At 44.8% G+C, this 13,677-nt stretch overlaps 1 long non-coding RNA gene across 1 annotated transcript in view; it reads left to right on the top strand.

The window, feature by feature from the left end:
* LOC142670903 (uncharacterized) overlaps positions 1 to 13,677 on the top strand; it is a 59,897-nt gene that overhangs the window by 35,615 nt on the left and 10,605 nt on the right. Inside the window, exon 2 of the long non-coding RNA XR_012851775.1 lies at positions 7,248 to 7,484. This is a non-coding gene — a long non-coding RNA (uncharacterized LOC142670903). The remainder of the gene's footprint in view (positions 1 to 7,247; positions 7,485 to 13,677) is intronic.

Genomic DNA, 13,677 nt, shown 5'->3' with positions numbered 1-13,677 from the left:
AGTGTACCAGAACCAAGCTCAGCACATAAATACAATACCAGAACCAAGCTGAGTACATATATACAGTACCACAACCAAGCTGAGTACATATATACAGCACTAGAACAAAGCTCACTACATATATACAACACCAGAACCAAGCTCAGTACAAATATACAGCCCCAGAACCAATCTCAGTACATAAATACAGCCCCAGAACCGAGCCAAGTACATATATACATCCCCAGAACCAAGCTCAGTACATAAATACAGCACCAGCACAAATATAGCTCAATTTAGTGCAACCCCTGCTGTATAGGTTTGTATGGATAAAACTACAGCTCCCAGCATGGCCCAAACAATGGTAAGGATATGCTGTGAGTTGCTGTTTCCCCCAAAAAAATATCATACCACCCATCATCTCGCTGCAGATCATACAGTCACTACAGTACTGATTAGAGGTAGAATAAAAATTTTCATTAAGTGACTTACCGGTGACTTCATTTCAGATTCTGGTTCTTCTTTTTTCTTCTCCATCCGGTCCAGACCTCTATGACTTCTCCTGGCCACGACCCATTTCTTCCGCTCAGATGTCTTGGGCTTCTCACTTTTCAAACATTTCTGCATCTATAAACAAAGATAAAGTTATCATGGTGCCGCACAATATGTCCCTATATATAATATTACCATACACTGCACCTCTAATTATAACGCCATACACTGTGTCCCTGATTATAATAGCACCATACACTGTGACCCACACACACATAGTGCTCCCTGTAGATAGTGCCCCCATAGAGCCCCCTGTAGATAGTGCCCCACTTATAAACCCCTGAAGATAGCGCTCTACATATAGCTACCCTTGTATATAGTGCCCTACATATAGTCCCCCTGTAGATTGTGTCCCACATAAAGCCTCCCCTGTAGATTTTGCCCCACATAAAGACTCCCCTGTAAATTGTGTCCCACATAAAGCCTGCCCTGTAGATTGTGCCCCACATACAGACCCCCCTCCTGTATAGAATGCCGTCCACACTTTTTAGTTAAAAACAAAATTTACATACACACCGTGATCCCGTTCGCACGCCGTTCTGTGTCAATGCAGGCCTGCTCTCTTCTGAGCAGGTCTGCTGGGGCTGAGCGACGCCATAACGCCGCTTGCGTCGTTAAAAGGCGCAGATTGGCAGGGCAGAATGACTTCCCACGCCCATCAGCGCCTTTCAACAAGTTGAAAGGCGCTGATTGGTGGGACATCTCATTCTGCCCTGGCAATCAGGGTCATTGTAAGGTGCTGAATGGTCGGGCACGGAACGTACCCGGCCATTCAGTTAATATGCATGTAATTGTACCTGCGTTCTATAGACGCAGGTACAATTAGTGCAGGACGGGATGGCGGCCGCTGGTTTCAGTTGCGCCGCCGCCCCCTCATAAAGGCAGCAGGGTGGACGGTGCGGCCTTATTCACTCTCAGCCCGCCCCTCCTCCCCATTAGCGGCGCTAGCGCGCTGCAATGTAGCTTTTTTAAAATTATGTGCGGTTCGGGGGGCCATGGGATCCGGGCGGCCATGGGAGCCGTGGGCCCCGGGCGGCCGCCGGAACTGCTCATATGATAATCCGCCACTGCATCAATGTATTTAAATATTCTCCCCTAGAAGTAAGATCGGTCTTAGTTCAGGATGTGCACCAGGCCTGGTATTGATGCTACCTGTTCTTTCACCCACGTTGACTAAAATAAGGAATAAAAGTGAGTTAATATTATGCAGTATGAAGCAGGTAAAGCACATTTTAAGATTACAGTAGAGTCACCGGGAATGCAACACTGGTCACACAATGCATCGCTATTCGCTCGCAGTAACACGAGCCGCTGGTGATGTTTCCTCCTATCCGGAAGGTGTCGCTATTGCAAATCCCCTTAAGGTATTGGATGTACTTGGTTTCGCTATCTTCCTTGTTGTCATGGAGAGAGGCAGCGGCCGGCGGAAAATGGGACGCGGGATTGACCCAGCTTTGCCAACCACCCGGTGCCGATTCAACCGAGGTTCAGTCATGAGGTGCCTCAGCATAGAGGGGCGCTCCCCCGTGTATTCTATCCGGACGGCGGAGCAGAGCGGACAGGACGCTGGGAGAGCAGGTCGCCTCATGAAGTCGGGCGGCCTGGTTTTTTGCCACAGGATGGCTCCGAGCAGAGAGAGAGCCACTTAGATTTTACACAGCATGAGTATCACGGCCATGAGCCGCAACAACGCGGAGGTCCCCGGGTTATATTGAAGCATGGACCTCTGCGGCCAAAATTATTCCCACATGGAGGTATGAGGCCTGGCATACCTCACCATGGTCCTATGCAGCCAGCCATTATACGGAATGATGGCTCCCTCCCAGACACTTCACAGCAAAGGGCACCCGAGCGTCTACAGGGTGCGATACAATATAATGCCACTCCACAGTCGCTTCATGCTCAGACTCCAGAGGCCGCCTTCCAAGGGAGACCCCATCAAATGAGACCTGGTGATAGAGCTGAGACCTCTGCTATGTCTCATTAGGGAAGTTCTCGAGAGAATGTATCTGACCACAGAGGAGAAAGTCAAGACGTGGCTCAGCAGCGAAACAGCCACGAAAATATATACTACCAGTCAGGAGAGCGACAGTCTAGTATACAGCACCGTGAAGGGGTCCACAAAAATATATACTACCAGTCAGGAGAACGACAGTCTAGTATACAGCACCGTGAAGGGGTCCAACATATATCCGAAAGGCCACCGCCTAGGAGTGAGCATGGCGCTTATCAGCCCGACTTATTCCATCACGGTGGTCCGAGCAGTTCTACAGGTTCTAATCCAGCAATATCTCCGTACTCTGGTATGGCAAAGCAATGTGATTCCCGATCAAGTGGTCATCTTAGTGGCCCCCAGCCTGCAGGTTTCCATCATGACCTCCCCCACAACAGAAGTAATCTTCAACACACATATCAAGATGAAGGGGCCCAATGTGGTATGTCTTGTGGAGATTCCCAGGCCGGGATATATAATCTGAACACCCCAGCAGTGCCTGAGACGTTTAGCTACAGGGCACCATCTCCAGGCCTCCAGCAATACTCCCCACAATTACAGCCCGCACATACACAAAACACTCCTTATATTAATGACCCACAACAAGGCCACTATCATTTACCTCCTCTTCATGGAAGTCTCTCCAATCCTTCATACGCTCTCCACTCGCCGGTAGGTCCTGTTTTTAGCGGATCTCATGAGGAGGGTGATTTGGAGGTCTCCAGGCTCCAGAGACTGGGAAATCATCCACACCATCTTCTCAGCCAGCAGCAGTCTATCATACACCAAGATAGAAGACCAGATCTGGATCCTATTATGCCTACGAGAATGTCTGGTGGTAGACGTTTTGAACTTGATTCTGCTTTTCCTCATAATGAGGTGCCAGATGGGCGAAGAGACCCAAACTTGTTGCTGCATCATGGTAGCCCATTTTTTTCCCAGCCTACTCCCACCACTCACATTGAGGACCACTTCATGCATTTAGATAGGAAATCTGATAAAGATAAAGGTGGGCCTGCAGATAAAGAGGTCTTTGCAGTGGCTTTCCAGCTTTTTATCATGTCGAAGAAAGAAACCTCCATCCAAGACTGATGCAGTTCAGGCCTACTCGATAGCAGACGCACGTGGGCTGATACATGGTGCCCTTCGATTGTTGTCACAACTAGATTCCTTGTGCCAGGCCTTGAAAGCAACAAGGAAGGAGAACCATGGACATGTGATTATAAAAAAGCAGCTGATGTACGGGTAGATCTAGAGAGAAGAATGAAGGAGCTGGAGAAGCCTGGATATATCCAGGGTGTAAAGAGGAAACTGGATGGAGTGCGCAGGAAAAGGCTTCGCTGGCAGCACAGGAGACTAGCAGAAGAGGAGGAAGAAAAGGCAGCAACAGAGCGTTCTGCGGAGAGGGAGGCCGGCATTGACTTGTGGAGAATGCAGTGTATCCAGAAGGTAGAGGAGAACAAACGGGTGAGTGTCAATCTCTTGCTAAGGCTCTGTTTACATCTGCGCTTGATTTTCCATTAGTCTGTTTCTTGATAGGAACAGAAAAACAGAATTGCTGGATCTGTCGCATGTCGGACACACATGGCTCCCAGTGGAACCCATTACTTTTAATAGGTTCTGTGGGTGTGCCGTCATTGTGTCTGTCGCTTTTGCTGCGCTATTTGGTCATGCAGAAACAATGGAATTTGTGACCGGCGTCTAACGGAGCCTCAGACACCGATGTGAGCATGGCCTAAGGCTATGTTCACACCTGCATTGTGGGTTTCTGTTGTTCTGCTGTGTCAGAGGAGCAGAACAAGGGAAAACTGGACGTGACGGTTCTGTTGCACCACGGATACCACCACGGCCGACGGAACCCATTTACTTTAATGGGTTCCGTTTGGGTGTCCGTGGTTTTACTGGAGGAAATAGCGCAGCATGCTGCACTATTGTTTCCGGTAATCTGCCAGATGTGCGACGGAGACCCCTAACTGAACCTCCAACGCAGATGTGAACAAACTAAGAGTACGAACCGTTTCAATTCACACATTGAGGCGCGGTTTGAACAGCGTTGAGAGAAAAAAAACGCATGCTTTTCTACTGTGGTTTGATGTATTTTTTGATGTGCTTGCGTTTTTTTATCAACCGCAAAGAAAAATATATCAGGGTTTTTTTTTTTTTTTTTATGCAGTTCTCACCAAACCTCAACCGCAACATGTAAATGGACCGTTACTGGAAACAGGGTTTTTTTTCTATCATAGCTGAAGCCACAGAATTTTATTTTCATTCACATAAACCAGGAACGGTTTAAGGATATTTTACTGTTTTGAATGTTTTCTAAGTTTGTCTATTAGGGAATTGTATGTTACGCAATACCCTAATACGTATCTATCCCTCAAATTGCTACCCTTTACATGCCCATTCACATTGCATGTATTCTATGGAAGAAGAGAGTGGTCAATATGCACCTTTGCGCATTACTATGGTCCCTTTTCTCTCTCCACAAGTGGCGCATGTATTAGAGTATGTTCACACGTGCACGTCCGTTACGGCTGAAATTACGGAGCTGTTTTCAGGAGAAAACCGCTCCTGAATTTCAGACGTAATGGCATGTGCAGGCGTTTTTCGCAGCGTCCATTACGGACGTAATTGGAGCTGTGTTTCTATGGAGTCAATGGAAAACGGCTCCAATTACGTCCCAAGAAGTGACGAGCACTTCTTTGACGCGGGCGTCTTTTTTACGCGCCGTCTTTTGACACCGGCACGTAAAAAAAATGACCGTCGGCACAGTACATCGTAAGACCCATTCAAATGAATGGGCAGATGTTTGCCGACGCTTTCAAGCAGTATTTTCGGCCGTAATTCCGGCAAAAAACGCCTGAATTACATCCGTAAATAGTGCTTGTGAACATTCCCTTTTACTGACTGGAAAATCTACCGCTCATGTTCACTAGAATGTTCCTTCAAACTTCCCACAATTGATTAAAGCTACCGCTGACAGTGCTTGGGGAGGTGAGGAAGAAGCAAAATGATGTGAAAAAAATGCTGGATGTTTTAAAGTCTTTGGAGAAACTGCGGAAGCTGAGAAAAGAAGCTGCTGGAAGAAAAGGTAGGAGATGAGTTATTTACCTTCTTCCAGGTATTACTTTATTAAGATATAGTAACAATGGATTTTATCTGACTATATTACTTCTCAGGGATCCAGGTCTTGTGATTCTTACAAATGATACTCCCTCTTTGTGAATTATAGGAATCTATTGTAATTTATTGGGGCAAGTGAAGCTGATGGAAATACCTTTTAACCCCTTAATGACCGCCGATAAGCCTTTTCACGGCGGTCATTAGTGGGCTTTATTCTACAGCGCCGCCATTCCACACCGCTGCATTAGAATAAAGTAAACAGAGCAGGGAGCCATCAAATCTCCCTGCTCTCAGCTGCCAGAGGTAGCTGAGGGATGGGGGCGTCCCTGCTCGACCGGGTAAGATCGATATTAGTATCGATCTCACCCGTTTAACCCTTCAGATGCGGTGCTGAATAGCGTGCACCGCATCTGAGTAGTTTTGGAGAGGGGGAGGGAGCTCCCTCTCTCTCCCACTGACACCCGGCGATAAGATCGCCGAGTGTCTGTGCCTCCGATGGCAGCCGGGGGCCTAATAAAGGCCCCCAGGTCTGCCCGTAGTAAATGCCTGCTAGGTCATGCCGGAGGCATGTCCTAGCAGATGCCTGTCCGTTTTAAACGGACAGGCAGTAATACACTGCAATACAAAGTATTGCAGTGTATTATAATAGCAATCGGAGGATTGCATAGTGAAGTCCCCTAGTGGGACTAGTATAAAAGTAAAATAAGTTGAATAAAGTTAATAAAAAATGAAAAACCCACTTTTTCCCCTTACAAAATGCTTTACTATTAAAAAAAACACAATGAAGCAAAAAAGTTACACATATTTGTTATCGCCGCGTCCGTAACGACCCCCAACTATAAAGCTGTTACATTATTTAACCCGCACGGTGAACGGCGTAAAAAAATAAAATAAAAAACAATGGAAAAATTGCTGTTTTCTGTTAATCCTGCTTAAAAAAAAATGTGATAAAAAGTGATCAAAAAGTCGCATCTACTCCAAAATGGTAGCAATAAAAACTACAAGTTGTCCCACAACAAAAAAGTCCTCACACAACTGCATCGGCGGAACAATAAAACCGTTATGGCTCTTCAGATATGGAGACGCAAGAACAAATAATTTTGAAAAAGAAGTGTTTTTACTGTGTAAGTAGTAAAACATACAAAATCTATACAAATTTGATATCTTTGCAATTGTAAAACCCGCTGAATAAAGTTGTGGTGTTGTTTATACCACACGGTAAACTACATAGATTTAGGGCGCAAAAAAGAGTGGTGAAATTTCAGGTTTTCTTCTATCCACCCCCCAAAAAAGTTAATAAAAGTTAATGAATAAATTATATGTACCCCAAAATGGTGCTATTAAAAAGTACAACTTGTCCCGGAAAAAACAAGATCTTATACAGCTGTGTCGACGGAAAAATAAAAAAGTTATAGCTCTGCGAATGTGACAATGGAAAAATGTAAAAAATGGCTTGGTCATTAGGGCCCAGAATGCAAGCAGTGGGAAGGGGTTAAATATTCAATGTGATGTTTGCATTCTGGTAACTCTTAGATCAAGTGCTGTGTTTGCCAGTGAGAATCTTTTATTACAACCAATCATTAACCTGTTTTGTTTTCAGGCGTCTGTCCACCACCGACTGCTGATGAAACATTCACAAATCACATAATAAGGCTTCGATCAATGGTGCACAAGCGTAGTGCATTATATGACGCAGAAGAGAAGACCCTGAGGGTCATACTGGAGGGAGAGCAAGAGGAGGAGCGGCAGAGAGAATAGGATAAGAGACTGAAAAAGGAAAAGGAGAAAACCTTGCAGAAGCATCGAGAACTAGACTCCATATTGTTTGGCGACACAGGTTTGTGACAGTTTGCTCTTAAGATGTATTCTTTTAACGAGCGCATCCACCTCATAGATCAGGGGTCTCAAGCACGCCGCCCGTGAGGCTGTCATTTCCGGCCCGCGGAACACGGAACCGCTAGTATAGGCTCTACCCTGGGACTGTGATGTCAGGAGCACAGCTGGAGTCCCAGTAGGAGCGCTACTAGCGCGCTGCCTGGGACATCTCTGTCCATATGTGAATAGTGATGTCAGGATCAGAGCTGGAATCCCAGGCGGAGTGCTAGAAGCGGCTCTGCTGCAGAACTTCAGCTCTGGGCAAGCCCCTGACATATCTGTCCATATATGGACACTGATGTCAGTGGATTCCCCAGAGTTCCAAAGCAGAGCCTATACTAGTGCTCTGCTCTGGGACACCGGCTCTGGGGTTGCCCCAGGCATCACATGGACAGTGACGTCCGGAGCTCCTCCAGCAGAGAAATCCCTGGCCAAAGCGTCAGCAACGCTCTGGCTGGGGATTCCACTCCTAGAGGGAGCCCCAATGGAGCTATCTACTGGTGGGGGGGGGGGGGTGTGGCAGCATCTGCAGAGGGCACTGTGGCGGCATCTTTTTCCTGCTCATCACATGAACTCAGGCGTCACGTTTTCAGCCTCCTCCACTGTCGTGGCGTATACCTATCAGGTGGTCTCGGACCAGAGAGACCTCGGATGGTATACGACACGTCACTGATGACGTGTCGTTTCTGCGGGTGCTTGTTCTTTAGTGCCCGTCCAGCCTATGTAGTTGTTCATTGTGAGCGCGCCTGTGCGTGTTCACAGTGATTTTGGACGGCACCTGCGTATGACTATCCCGGTCTAGGTATAATTTCTGCACCGGCACATTTATTTGTTTTAAAACTACATACACTGACAAAGCCTACACATAGCGGAGGGGACGTAAGTGGAGAGAGACAGGAGATAGAAGAGGGTTGACGAGGGTTAGGGTAGACAGGAAGAGGTTTATAAACTTGAAAAGGGAAAGAAATGTAAAATGTGTGTAAACATAATGGGGGGATAACATTTGCTTTTCATCCTGGAAGAATGTCAGCAAGGAAACACAAGTACAGGGAAGGATGTCAGCGGGGGCGAGCAAGGACCGCACACATGAACTCTTGGTAGGCTCTACATGCACGCTCATTACAGCCTGCAATGCATGCAGGGAAAATAAGTATTATCAGAAGGAAACCTCAACAAAGCGGACCTGGAGTGCATGTAAACAAACGGCGCTAAATTCAAAGAAGATATGTGATAAGTGGTTTTTTTTTTTTATATATACGCCGTTATTTATGTTGTCTGTATAAGGTGAAATGTATGAAACACTTTTTGAAAATATGATGGTATCTCGGACAACCCCTTTAGCTTGTTGCATTGCAGCAAACCAGTATTTGACCTATAGCTGCATTTGTTTTACGCTGATATCTGATCTTTAACCGCTTTCCGACATTTGACGTTTCCATACGCCAAAGTCGGGTATGGGAAGTATTGAACGGGCTCACGGAGTGAACTTGCTCCATACGATGCGGGTGTCGGCTGTTTGATACAGCCGACACTTCAGAGTAACGAGCGGCATCGCATTCGTTAAATTATGCGGTCAATAGCGACCGCAGCATTTAAATCGTTAGAAAGATGGGGGCGACCCCCTCTAGCAGCTCGTCGCGCCTCCTCGCAAAGCAAACGCCAGGGGGGCGATGGTTGCTATGGCTGCCTGGGGGCCTAATGAAGGCCCCCAGGTCCGCCATCTTTGTGCGCCTATTAAGGTACATTAGTATTGCAGTATAGCGTGCAAGCGATCTAACGATCGCTGGTTGAAGTCCCCTAGGGGGACTAATAAAAAAAAGTAAAAATGAGTTTGTTTGTTTTTTAAATAAAAGTTCAAAAAACCCCCCTTTTCCCATTTCCCCACCAGAGCATAGTAAAAAAATTAACATAATTGGTATCGCCGCGTCCATAAGTCTGAACTATTGCAATATATCATTATTTAACCCGCACAGTAAAGGAAAAAAAATTGTAAATGCCAGTCACCTAATCTCCCACAAAAAAATGAAATGAAAAGTGATCAAACCGTCGCATTTACGGCAAAATAGTGTTATTAAAAACTACAGCTTATCCGGCAAAAAAATAAGCCCTCATACCGCTTAATCTACGGAAAAAAAAAAGTTATGGCTCTTGGAATTTGGCGAAACAAAATAAATTGTCTTTTTTACACTTAGGTTTTTACTTGTAAAATATAGAAAAAACTATATATATTTGGTATTTGCGTAATCGCATTGACCCACAGAATAAAGTTAACATATTGTTTTAATTGCACAGTGAATTCCGTAAAAACGGCTCGCAAAAAACCATAGAGGAATCACTGTTTTTTTAATTTTCTAGCCCACAAATATTTTTTTTACCGTTTCCTAGTACATTATATGGCAAAATAAATGGTGCTACGAAAAACTACAACTCGTCCCGCAAAAATCAAGCCCTCATAGGACTAGATCGACGGAAAAATAGACGTTATGGCCTTTGGAAGGTGGGGAGGAAAAAACTAAAAGTACAATCGGGAAGGGGTTAAACAGAACTTTGTGCTGCTTACTTTACTGTCAGGATAACGTTCATTATATAGTGAAGTAAACTGGTGTTTGCAATGTAATCCGTGATCAAGTGCTGGGATTATAATATAGGAAGATCCATTTTCCTGGTAGCTGGGCCCTGAAGTACAGGGGTACATAGGAATATATAGGATGTCAACAAGTGCGCGGAATGTGGTTTACTTACCAGTGGGTCATGTCTTCTGTTACAGAATCATGGACTGTATATATTCAGTAGGCCGCATAGCGGAGAGTACAGCTGAGACATTATTCATAAGGAAGTCTTTCAGGCTCCATAATGAATGATCACAGTAGTTTATTTAACCCCTTCCCGCATTTTCACGTACAGTTACGTAAAAGAGATGGAGCTGGCTCAGGAGCTGAGCCAGCGACATCACCGCCGGGTGACAGCAGTATGTTACAGCTGGCACACTGAGGTATCGGCCAGGACCGGAGCTAGCCTCCGATTAACCCCTCACATGCTGCATTTAATAGAGATCGCAGCATGTGAGGAGTTTATAGCCACCAGCACCCAAGCAACATGATCGCTGGGTTGCCGGTGGCTGCGAAGGCGATCGGAGGCCTAATACCTCCCGGTCTGCCAGAAACAGAATGCTCCTATTCCCCGTCGTCGGCGGGGCCCAAAAGGCTTCCGGTACAAAAGGATTCCGGTACCATCGGCGAGATGGCGCCGGCTCAGAAGCTGAGCCGGCGTCATCAGCAGTGTGTGTCCGCTGTATGTTACAGCGGACATCCCACTGTAAAGGCAGGAACGGGAGCTAGCTCCGATTCCTGCCATTAACCCCTTCAATGCAGCGATCCAATGCAATCGCTGCATCAAAGTGGTTTTTATGAAATCGGCAGCCTGCCATGCGATGGCAAGGCTGGCGACTGCTACTATGGCAACAGGAGGCCTAGCAATGGCTTCCTATCTGCCATTTTGGAAGCCGATTAGGCCCCGTCCGGAGGCGGAGCCTGATCGGCTTGCTGTCGGTGAACAACTGACAGTTCTCATACATTGCACTACATAGGTAGTGCAATGTATTAGAACATCAAACAAACAGTTGGAGCTTCAAAAATATACAAGTAGGGAAGAGGGGGGGAGGTAATCCTCCAGCTCACCATGAGTTGTGTCCGAGAACAGACAGCACCCGGATTCCCGCACGGCCAGCGGTCGAACAACAGGGAAAAAGTAGAGCCAAGATCCAGCGCACTACTCAACGGGGTTCATTCTGATCCTTCACCCATCTCTCATCTTTGTACTCTGCTAAATTATACAACTATTTCTATATAGTTTATTTTATTTTTGTTATATCAATAAAATTGGAACAGGAGTTCCTTTTTACTTACACTCAGCGCTGGATCTTGGCTCTACTTTTTCCCAGTTGGAGCTTCAAGTCCCTTAGTGGGACTAAAGAAAAGTGTAAAAAAAGTAAAAATACGTTTTAAAAAATACAATAAAAGTTTCAAGTAATAAAAGAAAACACAATCGCCCTTTTTCCCTGATCAAGTCCTTTATTATTGAAAAAAATAATAAAGTCATACATATTTGGTATCGCTGCGACCGTAACGACCTGAACTATAAAAATATTATGTTTATTTATTCCGCACAGTGAACGCTGTAAAAAAATAAAAATACTGACATAATTGCTATTTTTTTGGTCACTTTGTCTTCCAAAAATTGAAATAAAAAGTGATCAAAAAGTCGCATGTACCCAAAAATGGTACCTATAAAAACTATAACTCGTCTCGCTAAAATCAAGCCCTCATACAGCTCCGTCGACGAAAAAATTAAAACCGTTCTATCTCTCACAACTCGGCGACAGAAAAAAATCCATTCTCTTTACATAAGTTATTTTATTGTGCAAAAAGTTGTAAAACATAAAGTGCTATAAATTAGGTATTGCCGGAATCGGACTGACCCGCAGAATAAAGCTAACATGTAACTTATAACGCGTGGTGAACGCTGTATAAAAATAACTAAAAAAATATGCCAGAATTGCTGTTTTTTGGTCACCTTGCCTCCCAAAAAAAAGGATAACAAGTGATCAAAAAGTCGCATGTACCCCAAAATGGTACCAATAATAACTACAGCTCGTCCCGCATATAAAACAGCCTTCATACCACTACGTCTATGAAAAAATAAAATTAGTTAAGGCTCCAATAAGTCAGGAAAGAAAAAATATGCAGTTGTGCCGACCCGAGGGGAACATTTCTTCTGTTTCACGTGGCGAATTATCAAGGCCCCTAAAAATAGGGAACCAGGAAGGGGAGAGCCCAAACATATCTGCTGGAAGCGAGTGTGCCCGTATTATACCAGGACAACACTTCTCAGTAAAATTCCTCAAATTGCAAAGATGCCGAGTGTGGACCAAAAGGGGAATAAGTAAAGACCATTTATTAGTGCGACACCGGCCTGTGCAGAAAGGATTGTGTCACAGCGTAACACACATCTATGGATTATTATAATTTTTTTTTACCCCATTATTATACCACCTGACTATGTCCCTTATATACTCCGCCCGGCTTACATGTACCCCCACATTATAAACGGAAACACCAGTAAGACTCCAACCAAAACTATTACCAAGCAAAATCCATGCTCCAAAAGCCAAATGGCGCTCCCTCCCTTCTGAACCCTACAGCGTGCCCAAACAGCAGTTTACTTCTACATAAATGGCATTGCCATACCCGGGAGAATCCTTTTAACAATTTTTGGGGTGTGTGTCTCCAGTGGCACAAGCTGGGCACGACATATTTGCCACTGAAATAGAATATCTAGGGAAAAATTGACATTTTTACTTTGCACCTTCCGCAGCGCAATCATTCATGGAAAAGGCCAGTCGGGTGAAAATGCTCAGTACACCCCTTAATAAATGCCTTGAGGGGTGCAGTTTCCAAAATGGGGTCACTTCTCAGCAGTTTTTTTTATTATTTCACATCAGAGCCCTGCAATTTTGATCCAATACTTTGTAAATTGCCAAATTAGGCCTTAATTTTACATGGTACTCTTGACTCCCCTCCAGCCTTGGATAGGATGCATCGTGTATCCCTAGTGTGAATGCAAATTTTATAAAAAAAATGTATTTTTTTGTAATGTATGTACAATTGCTGCCTGTAGGAATATTTTTTTGTTTTTTTTTCTAGTATTGCTATGTTCCGTCTGTATGCACAATTTTTAAATATGTACATTTTTTTTAATCATTTTCTATGATTTATTATATACTACATATGATGCGGCTACACGTCATGTTTGTGCAACAGATGTTACACATACAACTTGATTAGTTTTTAGGGAGGTTTGTTCAATGGTTTATAAGAAACGTGTGTTACACGCCTTGTATGCCCCGGAAGAAACCGATACGGCGAAACCCAGGGTCGGGCTGACTTGGTGTGCCACGTTTTTAATCTCATGCTGTTTTTTTTTTTTTAAACTTTGTGAGTAGAAATAAATACCTTATGCTTTTCCACAAGTTACTGACAGTGCTACTCTATTTGTCGTCTCTTCTATAGTTAGGGCATGACCACACATGGCGGAATTCCTCCGCAACTGTCCGCATCAATGCCGCACAGAATCTGCGTTGCAGATTCTGCAGCGGA

The sequence above is a fragment of the Rhinoderma darwinii genome, assembly GCF_050947455.1.
Source record: "Rhinoderma darwinii isolate aRhiDar2 chromosome 1 unlocalized genomic scaffold, aRhiDar2.hap1 SUPER_1_unloc_18, whole genome shotgun sequence".
Taxonomy (NCBI): Eukaryota; Metazoa; Chordata; class Amphibia; order Anura; family Rhinodermatidae; genus Rhinoderma; species Rhinoderma darwinii.
This window is presented reverse-complemented; position numbering and strand designations above follow the sequence as displayed.